Source organism: Falco punctatus (genome assembly GCF_963210335.1).
Source record: "Falco punctatus genome assembly, chromosome: Z".
Taxonomy (NCBI): Eukaryota; Metazoa; Chordata; class Aves; order Falconiformes; family Falconidae; genus Falco; species Falco punctatus.
In genome coordinates, this window is record NC_137586.1 from 25,808,256 (window position 1) to 25,831,107 (window position 22,852).

At 40.4% G+C, this 22,852-nt stretch overlaps 1 protein-coding gene across 1 annotated transcript in view; it reads left to right on the top strand.

Moving 5' to 3' along the window:
* Nucleotides 1–22,852, top strand: part of LHFPL2 (LHFPL tetraspan subfamily member 2) — a 152,612-nt gene that overhangs the window by 26,134 nt on the left and 103,626 nt on the right. The gene's annotated exons all lie outside the window — the stretch shown is intronic.

The following is a 22,852-nucleotide window of genomic DNA, read 5'->3' on the forward strand; positions in this document are numbered from 1 at the left end:
GGGGAAGCGGCGGGGCCAGAGGGCGTGCGCTCGCCCCTTTCCCGTGGGGCGGCGGGGAGCCAGGGCGCGACCCAGCGGGCGGCGGGACGCCCGGAGCCGACGGCTGCCTCCCTCCCGCCTCCCCTCGCTTGAGCGCGGAGGTGCCGCCGAAAAACCAGCCCCGGCGGGACGCGGCTCCTACCGCCCGGCACCGGGCGGGGTTCGGCGGCGCGGGGAGGGGAGGGGAGGGAGGGGGGGCAGCACGGAGCGGTCGCGGTTGCCATCGGGGTGTGGGTTGTCGCAGGGAGGGCGGCGGGGGGTGCCGCGCTTCCTCCTGCTAGGTTTCTGGGGGAAGCGCCGTAAGGAGCGGGGCGGAGCGGGGGAGCCCGAGACGGTCGAAGCGGCGGGGACGCGGCCCGCCGCGGGGTACCCTGGCAGCTTCACGCATGATGGGTAGCGCGATGGGGAGAGGGGGCACCCACCGGCCGCGCTGCACCCCCCGGCCGCGGCACCTGCTGCCCCTCCCGTGGGGGGACCGGCCGGGACTGCTCCCGTCCTCAACCAGCTGCCTGGGGAGCCAGGGTTCAAAGCTCGCTTTGGCGCCTTCCCACCTCCGACGTGTCCATCCTTCCCCTCGCCTTTTTGCGCTAAATTCTTGAGGGTGTGCGAGGGTATTTTCTTTCTTGGAGCCCTTCGGGGAAGGCAAGAAGTAGATGGCACATGTTACCGGTGAAGGTTTGTTGGTAGTTTGGGCGCCACTCCAAAGGAACTCGGTAACACGCTGCTGAGATTGGATCCCATAATTCAGAACTTGCGGGTGCATTGGAGCAACGTCAAGTAAAACAGCATGGGCTGGCAGCGCTGTGTCTGGACAAGTGTGCACGTTGCCAGTACCTGGTGGCAGAGTGGCAGGGTTGCTCCATCATATTAAGTTTACACCAAGCCAGAAGTAAGCAGATGAGATGCCGTGAGTGTGTGCGTCCTGATGAGAGATGTGTAATTAGGAATGACTGAAAACAATTTAAAAGATCTGTCTGGCCTCATCTAGAAGAAAATGTTGTATCTGTTAATTAAAAGGTTTGGTTTTCTTAGGGAAACATTCTGAGGCACCATTACAGGTCCCTTAATGAAAATGCTGCTTGGTCCCAGGCCTGCAGTGGGTTCTGGGTGCAGAATCTCACACCTGCAGGGAGCCCTGTTGTTTTCAGGGGGTTTGCTTTGGTCGCAGAAACATTACAGACCTATAGCTCATGGAGGCCTAAATACATGCTGTGCACAAAGAGTGATTTGTTAGACGGTGTCAGTGACGGTAAAATCAGTGTTCTAGTTTATTTTTCTGAATAAAATATGCTACAAAAATATAATCCCAATTAATCTCTTTCTTGAGTATTTTCCATATCACTTTCTTGAGTATTTTCTTCATGTCTACCCATTGTTAGATGCAGTATATAGACAGGCCGTTGGTCTGCTCTGTTAGGGCAGTTGTTAATGAGAGGGTTTTATCTCAGACAGTTTCTTGGCAGCATTCATCGATTTTCATTGCATATGCTATTTGCAGCCACTCCAACTTTAATAACATTGCTGCTTTCTTCTCAGGTTTTCTCTGGGTCATGGAGTGGGTTTAATCAGTATGTAGAACATGGCCTACTTCACCTTTCTTTAGTTAATCACCTATTTTTATTAAGTATTCTGGGAAATGCTTGCGTGGTGATGTGCCTGCATGTTGGGCAAGTAACAGTAGTGTGTCAGTTTCTTTTAGGAGTATTATCAGTGGGACTGGACACAGCATTGCTGCATAAGAATGTTCTTGTCCTTTTTTTTTACCTATTTAATCAAAGCATATTCCTCCACATCTTCTAAGTCACTCTTGATTGTGCTGGGCTGGTAAGTTTGGATCGGGAATACCGCCAGCAAAGACTGAAAGGAAGCCAGTAATTGACATGATCTTTTTTTCATGTTCTAGCTTGTAGCTGTGAAAATTGCTTGTGGTGTGCTGTAATACAGGAGGACAATGACATATTAAGTGCTATATGCTGTTGCATCAGCAGAATCTGATTGGGCTGCAGGTGATTGTATAGCTGGCACCAGGCAAGAAGGCCAAAGTTTTGTTTTGCTTATGGTGTAGACATGAAAAGGAGGATTCTTTTTTTTCTGAGTGATGTGAAGAACACAATTATTCATGAAAATTTGTATTTCCAGAAGCTTCTCATTTGTTAGACATTCAGTAGCAGTTGGAGGGCTCCCCAGTAAGAGAAGTGGTGGTTGCGATGAGGGGTTGGTTGAACACAGGATGGCAGCTCCTGGCAGATGATGCCTGTTTATCCACTGTAGGCAACAGCCAGTTTCTAGGAATTTCACCCCCAGTGTCTTAAAGCCAGCTTGTTGTAAGAGGAAAAAGGAGTCGTCTCTTCAGGTAGGAATGGCCCCCACTGAAGCAGCTGGGCTTCCCCCTCACCATGCAACAGTCCCAGAGCCGTCTGATAAAGCTCCGAGGGGATTGAGGGTGGCTGCTCCGCTGTCCCTAGCTGTCCTTGCTTCCTACACACGTGTGTGCGTTCGTGCACAGGCACAAGCATACAGGGCTCCTCTTGTTGCCTGACCTGTTGTCGCACCATGCAGCCTGTGGGGAGGAGAGCAAAGATCAACCTCTGAACTGCTGGTGGCTTTTGGCAATGAGAGAAGCCCGTTTTGTCCCCATTCCTTCCTTTGTCATGAACAGGGGCTTTTTGTGTGTTCTTATTTGCTGCTTTCTTCTCTTGTTTTCGGTGCCTCCCTTCCCCCACAACAGTACCCATTTCTCTGCTTTCTGGCTAGACGATAAATCATTTGTAGTGTCAAAGTTTTGCACTCATGTGGGAGCAAGGGCAGAGTTGGTGAGCGGCTGGAAGGCGTTACTGGCTCTCAGAGCACTTTCTTTGATGCAGACAATTGCTGATGTGATTATAGCTGATAAGTCTGTTAAAATGATGCCAAAGACTTTTGCTTAGATTATTTTGCCCTTCCGGTTTTCTAGCTTTCACAGAAATTAACAGGATTCTCCCAGGTCATGGTGCCTAAAATCTGCCCTGGAAATGTGGAAATAACAGGGTGTGTTCCTCCAAAATCATAGTCCTATGTACGGATGAACTGGAATTAAGCTGGATGTATGGCCTTTGTAAACTCAGATAACAAACTAGTGCTGTTATCACTTGTCTTTTAAAATTGCTGAGGACATATGGTCAGATACTCTGAAAGCTGTGTAAACAAAAGTTCTATTATTTTATTTTTAAATGGTCTTCTAAGTACAGCAAATAGTTTCAGTTGTTTTCATATTGTATTACTAAATGTAGTTAGTGCATTTTGGAAAATACTTTACTGCTAATCTGAGATCTTAAATTTTTTTAATTGCATTTGTTTCTTCCTGTGTTTAGACTTTAGGAGGTCAGACATAAACCATGGATAGGCATTTCAACACCAGTTAATCAGAGAACAATCCGTTTTCCTAGAAGATAATTTTGTGGAACGTAATTCCAAAGAAAACAAAATCTGCAATGAAAAAAATTGCCACAAAAGTTAGCAAATGACTGTAAATGAGCCCATTCTATATGAGTGGATCCATAATATGTCTGAAATTCTGAACTGAGTACATGTAGCAATTGGGCAAATGCCTTTTCTATCACCGAGCATACATAAATCATAGCAGAAGATACTTAGAGACTGTTCTGCTGTTCACACAATCAACAGGATCCAGTTTCTGATGCAGTATATGTAATAAAAGAATAATATGTTGCTGAAGATTAATTTCTGCAGTTTTCCTTGTTTTCTGGTCCTCGTCATCATGATAACTTTGTCAGCATGGTGCCATACAGTCAAGTTAGATGTGAGGTTTTCAAAGGAGATCTAGAATATTTAAGACATAGCTGCATCAGCAGAGTGCTGGCAGCAGTTTGTTCCTTAAAACATTTCTAATTTATGTTGGTTTAAATGTTGTTGGTTGGAATTTTCTTTAAGAAAAAAAATTGGGGCCCATGGTGAAAGCATGAAAACTAAGTGATAAAACATAAAAATGAAATACTATGAAAAGAGAGGAAAAAATGGGAGAAAGTGTCATACTGTGTTGCAGGCACTGAAAGGACTATAACAAATGAATCCAGACACTCGAGGAGGCCGTACTTTAAGCTGATTCTCAGATCCTTTAATTTTCACCTTTATAGAGCTTCTAGTGCTCAGAAAGGATTAACAAAGCAATATTGCCAAAGCAGCTGTACAGCCTCCTTTGTCATTGGTGTCAATGCTACATTTCAGATGACTTTGTCTTAATACTGTCTTATCTTAAAAATTGGAGGTCTAGGTTCATGTTTTATACATGATATCTAACATTTTACTGGTGAAAATGCTGTGGGTTTGTATTAGCTTTAGAGTTCACTAATTGATCTTCATGTTTGCTAACACCAGACATTGCATACTTTGTATGCATTCTCATGCATCGTTTATGACAATTCACCAGGTCAGTTTGTTCCAGATGAATAACAGTAAGTTTTATAGGTAAGATCATATAATAGGCTTTAATAGTACAATTGATATTTATTGTAAAGTTTGAGTGTAGGTTGTTGATCTTTTCATCTTGCAGGATTCTTTTTGATGCCATGTAGGTTCTTCTGTTATGGTGCTTTAGAAAAAAATCTTGTAAGTTTACTGCTAATAGGAATGGTCAACATGATAATTGTAGCAATTACAACCTGGGCCTAGTCCGAGCTGAATGTTTCATTAGTTCATTAAAAGCCATATGGTCTTTAAACCAGCTTTGTTCAAGCAGTGCGATTCCTGAGGGTGGCTGTGACAGAACTTTTTTGGTTCAGCTGCCAGACATAATCCCTTAAACCTGTTTGGAAAGAATCACCTGTGATGTGGAAGGATAAATTCAGTCTCTGTATTTGATATCCTGTTGAGATTGCAGATAGGGTGCCAGCTGGTGCCATCTGTGTTTATAGCTTTTGCAATAGTATTCACCAGGACATTATCTGAAAGCCAAATCAGTTTACATAGGTCAGTGAATTGCAGCTTGCAAGGCTTGTGTCTGCAATCATTGTAAACAGGTTTTTCAGAGTTTTGATTGAACTTTGATTTGTCAAAACCTGACCTTATCACTATAGTTGTGTGGTGGTGCTAATGCACTGGTTTTATATGCTGGCATAGGTGTTTGAGAGGAGCTTTGTTTTAATGGTTTGGTTTGTCTCTTAGTGTATGCGTATTGCTTTGTTATGTCCTGTAAAAACAGGAATTTTGTGGAGGGAAAGCTGTAACAAAAATATTTTCGTATATGGGGTGGTGTTTTTTTATTTTTTTTGTGTATGTACAGTGCTGCACTGCAAATATAGTTACTGTTCCTACAGTAAAGTACCTGTAAGAGAAGGTGCTGAAGATAAGAGTAGTTTGACAGATGTCTGGAGTTTACTAATGTCCTGGTTTTGGCGGCGATACAGTTAATTTTCTTCCTAGTAGCTGGTGTAGTACTGTGTTTGGGATTTAACATGAGAATAATGTTGATAACACTGTTTTAGCTGTTGCTGAGCAGTGCTTATGCAGAGTCAAGGGCTTTTCAGCTTCTCCCACCATCCCACCAGTAGGCTGGGGGTGCACAAGAAGGTGTGAAGATACACAGCTGGGACAGCTGACCTCAACTGGCCAAAGGGATGTACCATAACATATGACACTATGGTCAGCAATGGAAGGGGAGCTACAGCATTTTGTCTTCCCAAGTAACTTATGTGTGATGGAGCCCTGCTTTCCTGGGGATGACTGAACACCTGTCAGCCAGTGGGAGGTGATGAATGAATTTCTTGTTTTGCTTTGCTTGCGTGGGCGGCTTTTGCTTTACCTGTTAAATTGTCTTTATCTCAACCCAGGAGTTTTCTCACATTTACTCTTCCAGTTCTCTCCCACATCCCACTGGGTGGGAGCAAGCGAGTGGCTGTGTGGGGCTGAGTTGCCAGCAAGGGCTGACCGTGACAACTAAGGCAAGACTTGTACAGAATTTCTAAAGAGAGTTATTTGTGTGCAAAGAATGGCAGCATCTTTCTGCAGAGCTATTTAGTACTGATGAATAGTATGTATTGAATTGTGCTTGTAATATAAACCGTGGAGAGTATCTCATGCAAATACTATAGCTCTTTCAGCCTTCTGTAGAACTTACTTATTTTACAAAACAAGGCAGTAAGCATATGTGATCATCATTAGAATTTTAGCAATCGTAACTCTGCTTCAGAACAGACACCTGATAAAACCTGATCATTATCCTGCTCAGGCAATTCTGAATAGTGTAATGTTTACATGAAGATTTCAAATATAAGTTGTGGTCTAAATATGGTAACAATTTTTTTATAGCTTTTACATGTTGAGGTTAGTTGCACATATATTAATTTTAAATTTAGTCATGTTTGTGGATTCATTTCTGTGCTTTTAGAAGATTTTTTTTTTAAGTTACGAGTTCACCATTAAGTGGAGGGCCAAGTTGGGCATGATAATAAAATTACAGTTTTATGCTCAATAGAGTTTTATGCAGTGTTATGTCTCCTGTCTCTCTCTGCATTGTTTTTTCTCAGAACAGTGTTTCTCTGGTATGGTTTACCTTTCAAGAGTTAACAAAGATCTCATTTTTCTCTCTGTTTTAGGTTTTCTTTAAGTTACTAATAGACATAGTACATGACAGCTGGAGTGCAAGATTTTCTACAGACTGCCCAACTGATTGCTCTGTTGAGATGCTAGATAATTTAGCAGAGGTATCCAGTTTGCAGAAATGTGCATGAAGTTTGTGTTGTGCATACATGTTTATTCAGTCATTAGTCATGATCATGACTGCATAAAATCAGTGTAATTACCTTCAACCAATCTTTATATCTAAGTGACCCAGACTGCATTCCATGACAGCCCTGACAGCTTGAATTAGAGTTTGCCTTTCATCGTAGCCAAGTTCAGAGTACAGAAATATCCAGCCTTTCTTGAGCTTGCTCAGTGCAAGAATGGGACATGTTAACATGAAAGAGTGCAAGTCTAGTCTAAAATAGAGCCTCAGAAATGTTCTAATAGGCACTTGACCAGCCCATATCAGCAGTTTACCTAGTTTTTTTGTTGAACATTGCATGCATTGCACAGTAGATGTGCAGTCTGTTGCTTTCAAGTGCGTCAAGGCTGTTGCACATGCACATGCACACTGTGCTCTGCCTAGTATGCCTCTGCTTCCAAGCCATGTTTAAAGAATGTCTGGGGGAGGTTAGAGAATATAAGTCCATGCAGCTCCAGGCTGCTAGTATTCCTTTCTTTCCACAGGCTTCTTGGAGCTGGGCAGGGGAAGGGTCTGACTGAATAGTTTGTGTGAGCTGAATGTAACCTCACTCGTTTTTCCAAGGCAGCCCTGTAAAACACTTGCCCCGCCCTCCTTTCTTTTTTTGTTGTGAAATCTCGCTGAAGAGATTCTGCCTCAGGTTTCAAGGAAGACAGCGTAAAAAGACAGGATTGGAAGAGGCCTAATGAAGTCATCTAGTCCATTCATCTGCCTCAGGTTAGGATCATACATGTCTGTCACCTGTGACTTGGTTTAAGGAACTCAACATGTTGTCTCCCTTACATCATCATGTAGTGTGAAAGAAAGTCTTTTTGTCATGTTATCCAGTTCACACCTTTCTTCCTGCAGTTTAGCACCATAGCTGCTCATCCTGCATCTCAGACAAAGCAAATAGTTGGTTTTTTTTCTTAAAACTTTTTTTTTTATTATGCTGCTTCTTAACTATCATAGCCTGCTGTTTCTTTAAGCTTAATTCTTTGACCTCACATGTGCTGTTTTCTGTACACCAGTTATTTTTGTTGCTTTTCCTTGGGTTAACCTCCATTACTTCACATCTATTTTGCTCTGTCCAAGTTAAGACGATATTACACTTGAGGTTTTAATGATGTCGAATAAAATGAAATGGGATCCTCTTCATACTTCCTGAGTCAATACGTTCCCTCTTGCAGTGCTGTGACTCTTTCATGGTCAGGCAGTGATCAGCCATATCCTCATTCAAGGACATGTGGTCTAAGACATTGTTCTCACCTGTTGTTTATGGCTGGTTATTTCTGCTAACTGTAGCTTCTTGCAGGTGTTTTTAGTAAAGATGGCATTGGTTTTTTCAGGTCATTCCTTCCATTTGTAATTCTGACTTGTTTTCGTTTCCTCCAATAAACATGCTACCTTTTCTATTGCTGATGTTAATCTGGAACAGTTTACTTTTTCACACCATACAGATTCTGAATATACCAAAACAAATATTCTTCAGAAATCTTACCTAAAAAGGAAGAAATTTTTAACAAAGTCTCTTTTTTTCTGCTTGTAATGATACTTTCCAGGGAAGGAAATGTAGAAAAGTGGGAAAATTTTAGGACAAAATGTTTTCCTTGTAGTGCCAGTGATTTAAATTAGCCATGTGCATTGAAGAAAATGCACATCTGTGGAAAGAATTCTCCAGAGTCCCAATAGTCCTGTGGACTGGGGAAAGCAATTCACGCCGATTGTAATGCTCAGAGGGAAACCTCTTTTCTCGTCAAAACTTTCCCTTAATTTACAGGTGATGGAGGTAAATATTTTCACAAGAAACTCTTGGCCTCCATCCTTGTCTATTTTTGTAATATTAATACTAGTTCATTGTATAATTGGAACCTGTTGAAAAATGCACTTTCAGGGGCAGTAGCTGTAGTTAAAACCGTACAAGTTGTGTGTGAAAGAGGGAAATCGAAAGACCAAACTGGCAGAATTAAATGTCCAGAAGAATGCAGGTTAGAAAAAAATTTGAGGAATAAGTCAAGGAACAGGAAGTCTGCTACGAAAGAATCTGTAGGGCCAGTAGATTATTTGGAATAAAAAGAACATTCAGGGAAGATAAGGCCATAGTAGAAATTCTAAGTGCATATTTTACTTTTCCTGTTTGCTGCAAGGATGATCAGAGATGTTTAACACCTTCCATACAACCGGTAATGCGATGATAGTTTTATAAAAACATGAACAGCATAGTGAGTGTGATAAGGATCAGTTGTCTCTCCCAGTATGAGAACTAATGAGCATGGAAATGAAACTGGTAGGTGCTGGGTTTGGAACTGCAAAAAGAGGAGTTTTGTTTCATGCATGTATTATTAAGTTGTGTAACTCTACAGGATGTGGTGGATACTGAAAACTTACACTGATTCAAAGGGAGACTGGACAACATGAATGGAAGAAAAAGACTTATTACATACATAAGCATGACCTCTGGCTTTGAAATTCCCTGAGCTGCAAATTATTGAAGACTGTAGAGTGTTTGGGGAAACTATGACTAAACACTTACACTATTCTTATCCTTTTCCCCAGACATCTGCTTTTGGCTGCTCTTGGAGATGGGGAGTACTGGCTAGAAGGTTTGACTTGGCATAATTTTAGATTTGTCTTTTTAAATTGTAAAAACTCTAGACACATTTTTCTGTGAGTTAGCAACTCAGGGTAGCATCTGCAAATCTTTTACTTTGTAGACTGAAAGCCTCCTATTCATCTTCCTTATAAATTATAGATATATAAATTATATATAAGGCAGAAGAACATTTTTAATAAAACACAAAAATCACCATGAACATTTGTCTGTCTCCAGCCGGTTGGCGACAGCTATAAATTATGTTTCATTTCAGTCATGTTAAACTGCCAGATGAGATAATACATATTTAGGCAATCTGAGTAGCTATGCCTGTAAACCTAACTTGGTTTTTCTGATGTATTTTCTCTTGACATGTGTGTGAAATTGTATTTAATATGGAAGTTTTTTGTTTGTCTGCCCTTCTCCCTTCTACTATAGATATGTTTTAACTGGTGATATGAACACAAAATATGTGAGATTCCCTGCAGAGTTGGAGAAAATACTGAAAGCTCTTAGATTTCTGATGAGCACAGAGTGGTATAGAGGGAGGATGCTGCTGTGTTACTTATTTTTCTACAGACACATGTTTACTGGACTGATTTAGAGTGTTGATTCAGTGGTATGTCTTTAGGGCACTCACCAGCAGATCAAAAACCCATAACCACATGATGCAGCCTTCTCATGTCAACATACATTGTCAGCCCCAATTTTAATGTTAATGTACTTCTAAGTTTTCTGCTCTGCCAGATATTTTTCCTCTCTCTGCAGCCTGACAGTGCCAGACCAGATATTGTTTGTCCTCCTTCAGCTGTTGTGAAGTTGGCATGATTGCAGCATCCTGCACTCCGGCAAACTTGACAGAAATGTGATTGTGTCCACACCTGCTCGGGGTGAATTTGTATTGCATGGTGATTGTACCAGATGGTAATGTACCAGATGGTAATCTGGCATTAATGAAGACACAGCCATGTGTTGCACATGCATTCTTTACTTTCCTGTCATGTATTAATATATTTAACACACTTTTGCTGGGTTTTCCAAAGTGGCTGTGGAGGTTAAATTAACAATGCCTTTCACTCCAGACTGTATCTGCAGGCTTCTTCATGTCTTACCACCTATATGTTTCCTCTATTCTTGTAATACCAAATAAACAATTGTATCTTCCTTTTCTGTGTGGTCTGAGGCATGAAGGAAAGTAACTTTGCCTGGAGGTGGAAAGCCTGTGCAGTGATTATGCTGCTGTACAGTGCTTTTTTGTACCAGATATTATGCTGCTCTGTGTTACTGGTGGTTGAGTTCCCAAGTTACCCTGTGCTGCTGCAGCAGAGCCTGGGTTAAAGAGGCAAGGATCATAGAAGTATTGGGAGGTTCTTTCCTGAGCCTTTGCAGTCTGTTCCTGTGTCTGCTGCAGAAGCAGATTGATCATACCGAAACTCCATACAGTTGACTTCACACATGGAAGTGGACTTCATTAAAAGTATGTGGCTTTGGGGGTAAGGAAAGAAAGGCAAGTTTGTGTAGGTGAGACAATTGAAGTTTGTTGCAAATAACTGTAAGTGCTCCCTTGTTATTGTTGGGATGTTTGTATATAGTAGCTACTTTGATCTCTGCACACTGAGTGAATGTTAATTTATGTTACTACAGCAGTGTTGTTTTGTGACTACCTTAAGAGTAAACTGTAGGAAAACCCAGAAGTATTCTCATGTTCAAATACCATCATCTGATACCTGCAAATATTTGAGCTGATCCTGTATTTGGATGTAGCAAATACAATTCTGTTCTCTGAAAGTTTATTAAAGCTGTGCCAAATACAATCATAGTCAACAGCATCACAGCTGGGTATTTCAGAATTGATAAAGGCAAGTAAGTTTTCTGTTTAGACAGGGAAGTTGTCCAGCCCTTCTCTTGGACTAAACTACCTCTCTTGTATGGATAGGGGAAGGTTTGGCCATGTTATAACTGATTATACTGAGAAGTATGTCAGGTAACATGAAGCTACTGTTTAGATACGTAACTGTGCTTTTTGAGCTGAAGAATCGTGCAAGGTTCTTTGCCAGAGAATTGTGCGAGGTTCTTTGCCAGAGAATCAGGGAATACATCCAAGGGGCTCATACTTTAGATACAATATGTGAAAACAGTCCAAAGAAAATCTGTACTGTTTTTTCTCCATATAGCTTTTTGCTATGGAGTTACACAGCTAAAGAAAGAGAAGAATGGCCTTGTATCTAGGTGTCAATCAATCAATCAACTGATCATTGACCTCAGACATAGTACATATGATAGTAATTCTTTTTCTAAGTTTTTATGTAGCCAGACTGTATCTCTTAATGAGAAAACTGTTAAACACTCTCTCTTTGGAGATTAATGATGTCCCTTCCAGAATCTAAATGATAATCCAAAGAAGTCTTTACTGCTCTCCCTTCCTCCTGCAACAGACGTATTTGTCAAGAGTTGTCAGACGCTATTTTATTATTCACTCAATATTATACAATTCCTGAAGATGTCAGAAATTCTCACATGCACAAAAAGTTCTACTGTTGTCATAACAAATAATTTAAAAAACAATTAACAAGTCTTCCATTTGAAATTTTTATTCTGAATTCTTATCTATGGTCTCACAGTTCTCTGCCAAGGAACAGTCTACATTTGCAGGCTTTGATGTTTGTTCCTTCAGTTTCCATTCATGCTTGCTCTTGTGACTAAGTAGAATATATTATTTTATTATTTTTTTTTCCCCAGTGAGGATGAAGAGTTCAGATTTGCATCTAACAAGCCAAATAATTTGGAAAACATGTATGCTTCTTTCCAATGTACTTTTCTCTACTGCAAAGACTGAACAAAGATGAAAACTGATCAAAGTCAGTGTTGTCATTACTCACTTGTGTTTTTCTGTATCTGATAATGTGAAAGATTAGGCAGTGGTTAATGAAAATCCAGTGCATCAGACCTGTGTCTGTCCATCTGGGCTGAGGAATCATTCATCAGCTGAGGGGAGCAGTATATGTGTAGCCATATTTGCAAACGTGTAATATAGTCCACATTATCTCTAAAATCCTCAGGCATTATGGCCCATGTCAGGAAGATGTTGGCCTGATAAATGATTGATAGCCAGCTACAGTCCCTTTGTATGCTGAAGCAGTTTGCAGACTAAGGGGAATAAAAATTACCTGTTACTTACTTTTTGTGGACTGATGTAGACCATTATGTGCTCCTCCTCAGTCAAATTCTCATAAAAATTTAAAACTTATTTCCCATTTCTTTTTTAAAAAGCAGTGTTTTGTTTTTAACTTCGGTTTCCCTTGGTTTCCTGAAAAGCCTCAGAAGCTTAAAACATCATTATGTATCTCCTTATTTAGAGAGGAAGCAGCTACAGCTTTTGTTTTTTTTTAAAGGAACTGTAAATGATAAAAATAGCTAAAATTTTACATTACCTGCAATAGTAACAAATAAGCACTGGCTTCTTATTTACAGATGTGTGGAAGGGCGCAGGACATTGTCCTCCTAAAGAGGGGAGCAGGCAGAAGGTGTAAGTGGTGGTGCAAGGGTGCACACAAGGGCTCAGCAGACAGACTCCGGCACCTGGACTGCCCCTAGGAAAACACACAGATCTCTCTCCACAACAGCTTCTGTGAGGTTTCTTGCTTGGAGCATGGAGTTCTGTTGTCCTTGGATCACCACTGATACCGTGATTTTGCTTGTTAGAAGCAAACAGTGTACCTCTTGATCTGTGTTTATCTCATTAGCAGGTGATGGAAAAATAGCCTGTCTGCTGGTATTGCAGTGAAACTGGTGTCCTGTTCAAAAATAATAAATACATCCACTTACTGGTTCTGTCTGCTGTTTGCAATTGGCAGCTTCCTAAAATCTGTTCACTGTGCACTACCATTCTGTTTTTACATATTAAATTATTTCATCCTGGATGATTTATATGTCCTAGTAGCTCTGGATTTAACTAGTTCAAATTAAAATGTTTCTTTGTTTTAACATGTGCATGCTGTTACTCTATTAATGGTTGAGTGATGTAGCGATAGTGTTTGGTTTTGAACCAAGAATGGACTGAAAATTGTTGCTTAGTATTGTCCTTAGTGAGTAATGTTGATCCATATTTTAAGCTTTGAATCTTAATTTTTCCACTCATACTTTTTTTTTTGTGTGTGTGTCTTCATTGAGATAAAGATTTAAAGGGGAAAATAACTATATATGGCTATATGTGGCTGCAGGCAACCTAGAGTCTATGCAGCAGGAACTTGATCTTTTTTCTTTTTTTTTTTTTCTCTTTTTTTTTTTTCTCTGACGTTTGCATGATCTCACAGTGGAATAAATGATTCAGTAGTTGATCCCGTCCCCTGGATTATGGCTCTGCTGAGAGCCAGGTTTTTGAATGGCTTCTCTTTAATCTATCTTGTTTTGAAGATAGGGCACATTTGGTTTTTTAAAAGGGCAGACATTCTTTAACTGTCAGCTAGTTGGATCAGAAGCAACCACTGAATGATAAAGTTCATATTCCATCTCCTGTAATTTCACATGATCAGGAACTAGTTGGTATTCCCTTTCCTTCTGTGTGGATGTTTGCATGTTTGTAACTTGAAGGCTGGCACAAGATGATCTGTACCCACTTGTGTGGTTGCTGACTGTGGCTCAGAGAGCTCTGCAGTTCTGAAAGCTTTTGCATCTTGAAGTTTAAATAAATGAAGTGGTCAGCAGAAGATTTTTTCAGAAAATGAATTTGTTTCTTCTGTCATGTTGGAATTATTTAGGAGTGCAAGCCTCTGCAGAGGCCTCTAGCTATTCCTGCATCCTCAAATTCCGCTGGGATAGCCAGTGTTCAGTCTGGCAATGGTAATAGTTCTTGAGGTGCCAGTAACTATTTGGTGGATGTCTCTCTCTGCTCTTCTAGCCATATGTAAGTGATCTGAGCCTTGGGCGGGTTAGTTGCTTCATGATTACTATGTGTGACTTTCTGGGGAGTGTGTGGTCCAAGAGACCTCACAGATTTCCTGGATGTGGCCCACACTGTAATTGTGTCTATTATTTATTATATCCTTTCAAAAACAGAAGATAAACTAGTTTCCCTAATGATTAGATTATTTTCATGTGCTTGAATGAGTTTCTGCTCTGAGAGGGAAGGTATTTTGGTTTCCTTTCATTTCACTTACTTGTCTGTGCACTGTTTTTGCTCAGCTCAGCTGGAAGATTCACCACCTGTGCATCAGTTTGTTCCAGCACAAGGTAGATAGTTATTATGTGAACAGTTAATTTTTTAATCACACGCACTGTCTAGAAAATATTATAAAAACAAGTGGCTGTGTTGAAGTTTTTATTTTACTTATAATGTATTTATACAATGTGATACTTACAATAATGTGATTGCTTGTTACATAGTTAACTTTTGAGATGTATTTTGAGTCTTATATACATAGAGGTCTTAATTTTGTTTGATTAGACATGCGAAAATAGTACTATTTGCCCATAATGGACGTGATTTCATAAATAATTTTTCAGAATTCCCAGTTCACTCTTGTGCAGAACTAATATATAATTTCTCAGGACAGTGATCTTTTAAGAAAATATTAGCAGAGACAGACATCATAATATCACCCCTCATTCAGCATCAAGCCTCCCAAATTAAATACCAGTAGGAAACCCACTATATTGGGTTTTATGTTGAAAAATGTTACTTAATACTATGCAGCTATGCAGTTAAAACTAAAAAGCAAATGTATGAGAAACCAAAAAACTTAATATTTAAAGAAATAGGAAAATATGTTAAGATCTGAGTTTTAGATAGTAATGAAAAAAGATCAGTTCCAGTTATCTGCAGAAATACTCTGTGGACCAAGAAAGGAGGGGAAAGAAAAAGTGTTTCTTCCCTGTTCTATAGCACACTTCTCTGTCCTGGAGTACATCTACATTTTGAATTGCAGGCAGTTTAAGGTACCTGCTATGAAAAGATGTTGATTGAATCAAAGGAATTAAGAAGAAGGTGTTAAAAGGATCAAAGGGTTGGTGGGATGATTTATGAGGAAAACAAAACTACTCTTAATGGCTTTGTTAAAAGGGTGAAATGAGGTCAAAGAAACAAGGTGTTAATAGGATGAAATGAAAAAAATGTGGCTGTGTGTCAGTGTTACTTTGTGTATTGAAATTTTTCTCTGGAACTGTTTTCTGTCAAATACCAAGAATTGCATTGGTCAGATACGATAAAATTAAATGGGATGCTTTGTTCAGAAAGCCATGCTGTAATAAGCAGTCTTGCATTGACCTAGGCTGTCTGTTCCCTAATCTCCAGTTTCTAAGAACGATTTGTGAGGTTGGTTTTGTTTTCAAGTGAACTTTAGCTTCATTAGTGCTGAAGTTCACTAGTTCTTGAACTTGCGTTAGAAGTTATGATGGAAATATTTGTTGAACATTGATCTTAATATAGAGAACCTGGAGTGTCACCACAATACTTGGATATGTACTTAACCCTTTCACTGTCCATCTCTGGGAAACTTCCATTTCACGCATTTAAACTGGCATGTTTTCCATGGTTTCCCCTTGTATGATTTTCTTTTTTGTTTTCTGTAATAATGTGCTTGTGCCTGTTACTCCCATCTCTTCTCTTTCTTGAGGCCCATCAGTCATAAGCAGAGAGAGCACACTGAGCCAGATGAATTGCAGACTGTATCCGGTCCTCATCTCCCTCACCTGTGAAGACTCCACAGTCCCATGAGGCAGCGGGACTGTGTACTTGTCCTCTGTGGATGCCTAGTTATGTGACTGGAGGACACATGCTGATCATGAAGCCGGAGATCATGCTGTACCTGTTATGTTAACTGGGATTTACATGTTTTGATTGATTGAGTGTATATACATACAGTTATTTATGACTGAATATCGAAAAGCTCTGTCTTGTAGTAACCAAAAGAGTGGATGCTCCATCTCATAGAATGTCCACCAGACATAGCCATGCGATTCCTTTTTCTTAGACCAAGCTCATTTGAAGTCATTGTTGTCTTAAAAGCATGGACAAATACTGGGGACTTGTATATTTTGGATATGGATGGTACAGCTGGTAGACAAGTCCCCAATCTTTCACATGTCATGATGTGAAGATGTGGTTCATAAAACCTGTCATTGGAAATTTCAAATGTAATCAACAGTGAACTACATCAAACAAAACAAGCAAGTATGACCTCTGCTCTAAGTAATGGGGAAGTGTTAATGCAGGGGTTTTTGAAAAGGAGGAACAGCTGAGCTATTTCCATTCCCTTTCCAAACCCCCCTAACTAAATCCCCTCCTATAAATTAGTAAGTACTGCTTACAATGTTTTTTCTAGATAACTTGGGGACCAACCACATTACAGTCATACATTCTTCTGGTGTTTCCTGAAGAGGTGGGTTGTGGCACACAGCCAGGAAGTGTGGTGTATTAAATTAATTGTCTATGGTGGGTGCAAGTTTTGAAGTTATGAGGCACTTGCATACTTCACAATTTTAGACAGCTTTCTGTGATTCTGTCTGCTTTTATTTTCAGTTTGTGCATTTACAGTTGATACTTTAAAAAGCTGAATGTTCAAAAAATGAACAAAGTAAGTTCCTAAAGGCAAAGTTAGCTTATTCCGTTTTGCAGTTATTTTTTCATCTTGTTGACTGACTTGGCTTTTTAAATGCCTGAATGGTTTGAGTTGGTTGACTTTTGAAGAAGCAACCAAATCCTCAGCTAACTGTCCATGTTCTGGCATGGCTACTATTGAGAAAAAGTGCTTCTAAGAAACCTCAGTATCCTTAAACATAAGTCAGGGATATTGTTCTGTGAGTAGTAAAACATGTATGGTATCAGATGGTCTTTCATTTATAGCTGAGCATTTTTTCTTAACATGATCATTTAAAACAATTTCTGTAGCTTTTTAACACTTGATTTGGTTTTATTCTAAAACAGGCTCCATTAATAGTATCTTTGTTTTCCTCCTATAAACAGATGAAGATGCAAAATTAGATTAGAAATTGGAGTTTCCTTTGGTTTGACAGGAAGAGGGCAGCAGAAATTTGAGCTGTTTGGGCTGGATGGTGTCAATTTCTAGGTAAAATTTCAAATATTGATTTTTTTATTGAAAACATGCCTGTAAAGGGGAACCTGTCTGTCTTGTTTCAGCTGAAACGAAGATACTTGCTTCAAGAGAGTGCATGTTCACTTTAGTACCTTGACTTTTTTTATCTCCTGTGCCTGGCAGTTCCCCAGAGCCTGTATTTATTACTGCTTTGTCAATTAATAAAGCCTATGTTGAGCATATGAGAGAGAAATGAGTGCAGGTAGTAGTGAAAGGAGAGGGAAGCTATTTACTTAAGAGATCTATTGCTGTTATGAAGGAAGCACACACTGACCTATGTGCTCTGTACGCTAATGTATTTTCCGTGGTATAAATCATGTACTCTGAGCATATGGTCCCATTTTGTGGCACTTTGGTTAGCTTTTGACATCCAGATCTTGTTAAATCTCCCATACCTGGTGGAGAACTCTTGACATTTTAGTCTTTTCCATCCTGAAATACAGCTTTGCCTTCAGACACATGATCAGTGAGGAAGAATTTGGCATGATTACCAGTACTTGTGGGTACATCACAGTGTTGTTATGCTTTTTTTCTTTTTTTTTTTTTTATGGTTGGTGTGACTTTGATAGAAAAAAATGGTTCTGACACTTCATATCAGCAGCTTTGAAGACCTGTACAGGGAGGTGGTCATGCAGTACCGAATGAACAGGGCATGAAAGCTTCCAAACATTTAATAGCCATTTCTATGCTGAAGCTGGGAATCATGTTGCATATGTTGTATAACCTTTTAACCTTAGGACGGCCAAGGGAAAAGTTAATGCTCATCTTTTGTCTGTTGTTTTAAACCAGTTTTGCAGAGCCTTTCAGCTTCAGAGGGTTGTGAAGTAAACGCTAGACACAGCTTGGGAAATACTTGGTTTTTCTCAGAGGCGGCTGGAATTGTTCATACTGACCTTGTTGAGATCAGGCTTTCTGAGTTCTTAGCGAATATGAATTTTCCTCTGTAAAAACTGGGCTGGAAAATACATTTTAAATCACTTACAGAAGGCTAATTACAGTTGTTTATTTGTCTGTTTATTTAATAAATACAGCATTGAAGATGCGAATTCCAATTCTTAAAACCTGGCAAGGCTACTTAACAGTTACATCATTAATTGTCTATGATACACTTTCAGGTGCTTTCAGGAGAACTGTAGTGGTTAGTGTGATAGGACGCCGTTTCCATTTGGGAGTTTAAAAAACAAAAAAAGCAACCACATTATGTTAAATAATGCTGTGAGCATTGTATCTACTTCTCCTTGTTCTCAGGACTGATTACTGTTGTCTGGAGCTTCTCTTTTTAGGGCCATGATGCAGTGTTGAGTTTACATTGATCAGAGTTTGGGGTCTTCTGAAAGTTGTCTCAGGAGCTGACTGGCATTCCATTCTGTTATAAAACTGTTTACTAACTTTATAGGGAAATATCAGCATCAATTATAACAGGAACTGGTGCTGGAAGTTTTAATAACTAGGAATCTCTATAGACAGTGTTTAACTAAAGATTTGTATTTTAATTTATGCAAATCTGTTGATCTAAAATGAAAGAAAATTACTTATCTTAGAAGTCTTGAAAGACAGACTATCCCTTTGGCAGTGATAGTGTTGCAGGGCTAGGAGAGATCAGACTTAAGTTTCTAGAGGTATTATGCAGAGTAAGAGGGAATGAATTGAAATGTATCGTTTCCACCCATCACGATTATACATGATATATATACTTAAGATCACACAGATGAGAAGAAATTAATTCTACATGTGCCGAAATGCAAAATGTCAGCTGGTAAAAACCCCAATCCAGCATAACTGATGTAGTCACTGTTAAAGCCCTTTTTCAGCCGCAACTGCCCCATGAGGGTTTTCAGTTGTCGTAGAATTCTGGAGGAACATCCAGGCACTTTTCTTTAATTATTTGAGGGCATAGAATTGCCAGAGGGCCTCTGGGTCCCAAAGTCTGGTCTCCAGCTGTTGAATGCAGCTATACAGTGTATTTCTAGTTTTAAGAGATTCACAAGGTATCTCTGCCCACCACAACACAGAACTCAGAGTGCCGCCCAGTGCCACCTATTAAACTCTACACATCTGTTCATTTCTGGGACACACAGTATATCTGTATTAGGTTCCAAGTATACAGAAATAACAGTTCTTTTACACTAATTCTTTGTATTTTGTTTAATTTATTAGGGTGGGATAATAATCAGTGTTCTCAGAACTTAGTCTCCTCCTGGTCCATCTCACAGGTGTCTTAAATCTTTGGATGCTGAAGAGAAGCCAGCTACATATTTTGTTTAAAAGAAGCCAAGACTCTGCCCCGTGATTTGAATGTCCTGATTACTGTGTTCAGGGCTGCTGAGTTTATTCTGTGAGGGACAAATCAAACTGCAGCATTACAGTTAGTTACTATAAATGAGATTGCAAAACTAGCAAGGATTTTATTAGATAGCATTTTTCAGTAGTTGGAAGAGACCCTGTATCTCTTTTAGCAGGTTTATAACAAAACGGATTCTAGTCCAGTAACACCAGCTGTTAAACAGCATCCTTTAAAATCGCCAGGGCCAAAGAAAGTGCATCCAGAAAATTTGGAAAAACTGAGCATTGAGTTCTCTGCTCTGTTAATGCTATTTACATCCCCATCCTCACCACCTGTCCCCCCAGTTGCAGTTTTGTTTTTTTTTTTTTACTTCTGGAGAAGTTTCAGCGACTACAATATGACATAAGTGTTTTATCTTTAGTTTATTAGATTACATGTGATGAATTAATGTTGTACAACACAGGCTTGTGGGCCTGATTTGGATTTTCTTATGGGCTGCTGGGAAGGAGAGGTTAGGAAGACAGCTGGATGTACAGATGTGCGGGTGGACTGTGCTGTCAGCCCTGAACAGCTGAACTGCTGTTGCTGCCTGAGGAGGTAAGAGCAGGTTGGTGGTGGCCAGTGGTACACCAGATAATGGTCACTAGCTCCCATCGCCAGCAGCTTCAGCCTGACCATCTGCATCAGGTTGTGGTAGGCAGCAGTATTCTGCTCCTCAAGCAGCATGTGTTACCTGAAAACCACATTCTGTCTCCTCCAGGGAGAGGTGCTGGGTGGGCTGGGAAATGCTGGAAGATCCAGGCTTTAGGGTAGGACATTGTGCTTTCTATGGTGGGATTGAATTAATGGGTGCTGGAGGAAGTTTATAAAACAACTGGTATGAGTTTGTGGAAAATTATCTGATAAAGTTAATTTCATAATTTTTTTACATGAAGTGACAAGTTCAGTTGATGGATAAAAGTGTAATAGGCTTAGGTCAAGTATTTAACCTTTCAACACCCATTCATGTTCACAAGGTAGAATAAAGCAAAATCAAAGGATCAGCTTTTACCTCACTAAATGACAAGTGCCTGATGTAACTGTAAATATGAAGTTGTCATTGTCTAGCTGGGTTTGCAGATAAGCTGCTGGCTCTTCTGATCTTTTTATTGGTAACATAAACCAAAAATCACATTACTCTTGCCACCGTCTGAAGAGTCACAAAACCAGAGCTTGCAAGGCCTGAAAGAACCCCTGAGCAATGGAGGTATTAGGACACTTCTGAGTTAGTTCTTATTTCATCTGTAACATAAAAAGAGCATTCTGTACAAATGTAAAAATCACCAGTAATGGGAAAATCATCCCTTTCCATGCTGATTACATATATCAATTAGTGGAATGATAAATAACAGAAGGAGACAGTGATGTAGATAGGTTGGTAGGCTGAGTTTGGTTAATGGCAGTTCTGAAGTCACAGTCATCCTGATAAGGAGACATGAGTAACTGCCATGAGCATGTCCTGTGTGAAATGTGGCAACTCTGAACAGAGGGTCGCAGAAGATAATCAGCTCAACATGAGTTCTCAATGTAGAAGTATGCCAAAAAGGGCTAGTGTGATTCCAGATCATGTATTTGGTGTTAGTACAACCGCTACTGGAATACCCTGCTAATGTCCATGGATCAAAGATGGTGTTGACTGTGAGCAGAGAAGAGCCACAGAAATCTATGTTGCACTGAGAACTATGCCATATATGTGTATATACACACACACACAAAAATGTATTTATTTGGTTTAGGGCGTCAGTAAGAAAGTTACAGGCAATTCTAGAATCAAAGATTACACTCTTTTCCCCCTGGAAAAATAAACTAATTCAACACCAAATTATTTCAGGGAGGTCATATGGCTCGAGTTACATAGCAGTCCTTCCTTTCTAGCTCCATAAAATATGAATCTGTTTCATAGAATCATGTAATAGTTTGGGTTGGAAGGGACCTTTAAAGGTCATCTAGTTAACCCCCCACTGCCATGGGCAGGGATGTCTTCAAGTAGTCCAACCCCCATGGCATGGGCAGCGACATCTTCAACTAGACCAGGTTGCTCAGAGCCCCATCCAACCTGACCTTGAATGTTTCCAGGGATGGGGCATCTGCCATCTCTCTGTGCAACCTGTTTCAGTGCCCCACCACACTCATCATAAAAAAATTCCTTCCTTATATCTAGTCTGAATCTACCCTCTTTTAGTTTAAAACCATTACCCCTTGTCCTATTGCTACAGGCCCTACTAAGAAGTCTGTGCACATCTTTCTTATAAGACCCCCTGAAGTATTGAAAGGCCACAATAAGGTGTTCCCAGGGTCTTCTGTTCTCCAGACTGAATAACCCCAATTCTCTCAGCCTTTGCTTATAGCAGAGGTTTCCACCCCTCTGATGATTTTTGTGGCCCTCTTGTGGTCCCCTTCCAACAGGTCCATGTCTTTCCTGTACTGAGGACTCCAGAGCTGGATGCAGTGCTCCAGGTAGGGTCTCACCAGAGCAGAGCAGAGGGACAGAATCTCCTCCCTTTGCCTGCTGGCCATGCTTCTTTTGATGCAGCCCAGGATTTGGTTGGTTTTTCTGCTTGCAAGTGCACTTTGCTGGCTCATGTCCAGTTTTCCATCCACCAGTACCCCCAAGTCCTTCTCGTCAGGGCTGCTTTCAATCTCTTCATCCCCCAGCCTGTATTGACTGGGGGTTGCTCAGGTACAGGTGCAGGACCCATGTCACTTGCTGGTCAGATTAGCTGTGTTTAAGCTGTGTGTATTTGCATAGAGGCTATCTGACAAAACCATGGCTTTCACGTGTCAGATCCTGGGCTAATGTCTGCACCATACAGTACTCATGAACATTAAAGGTCCCTTAAGATGTTTGCACTTTAAGAACTCTAGAAAAAGTCCTGGGGGAAAAAAGTGAGTTGATAGTGACTGAAGTTGGCTGAGCTGCAGCACTGCTTTCGTGTTAGCACATCTCTGGCAGTGCCTTCTAGCCCAGTGAGCTTGTTTTGGTATAGTCACTGCTGCAGAACAGTCACCTACACAGATGGATCCCACTAGTGCTTACCTTGCCAGCAACCTGTAGCTTAGAGGTTTTG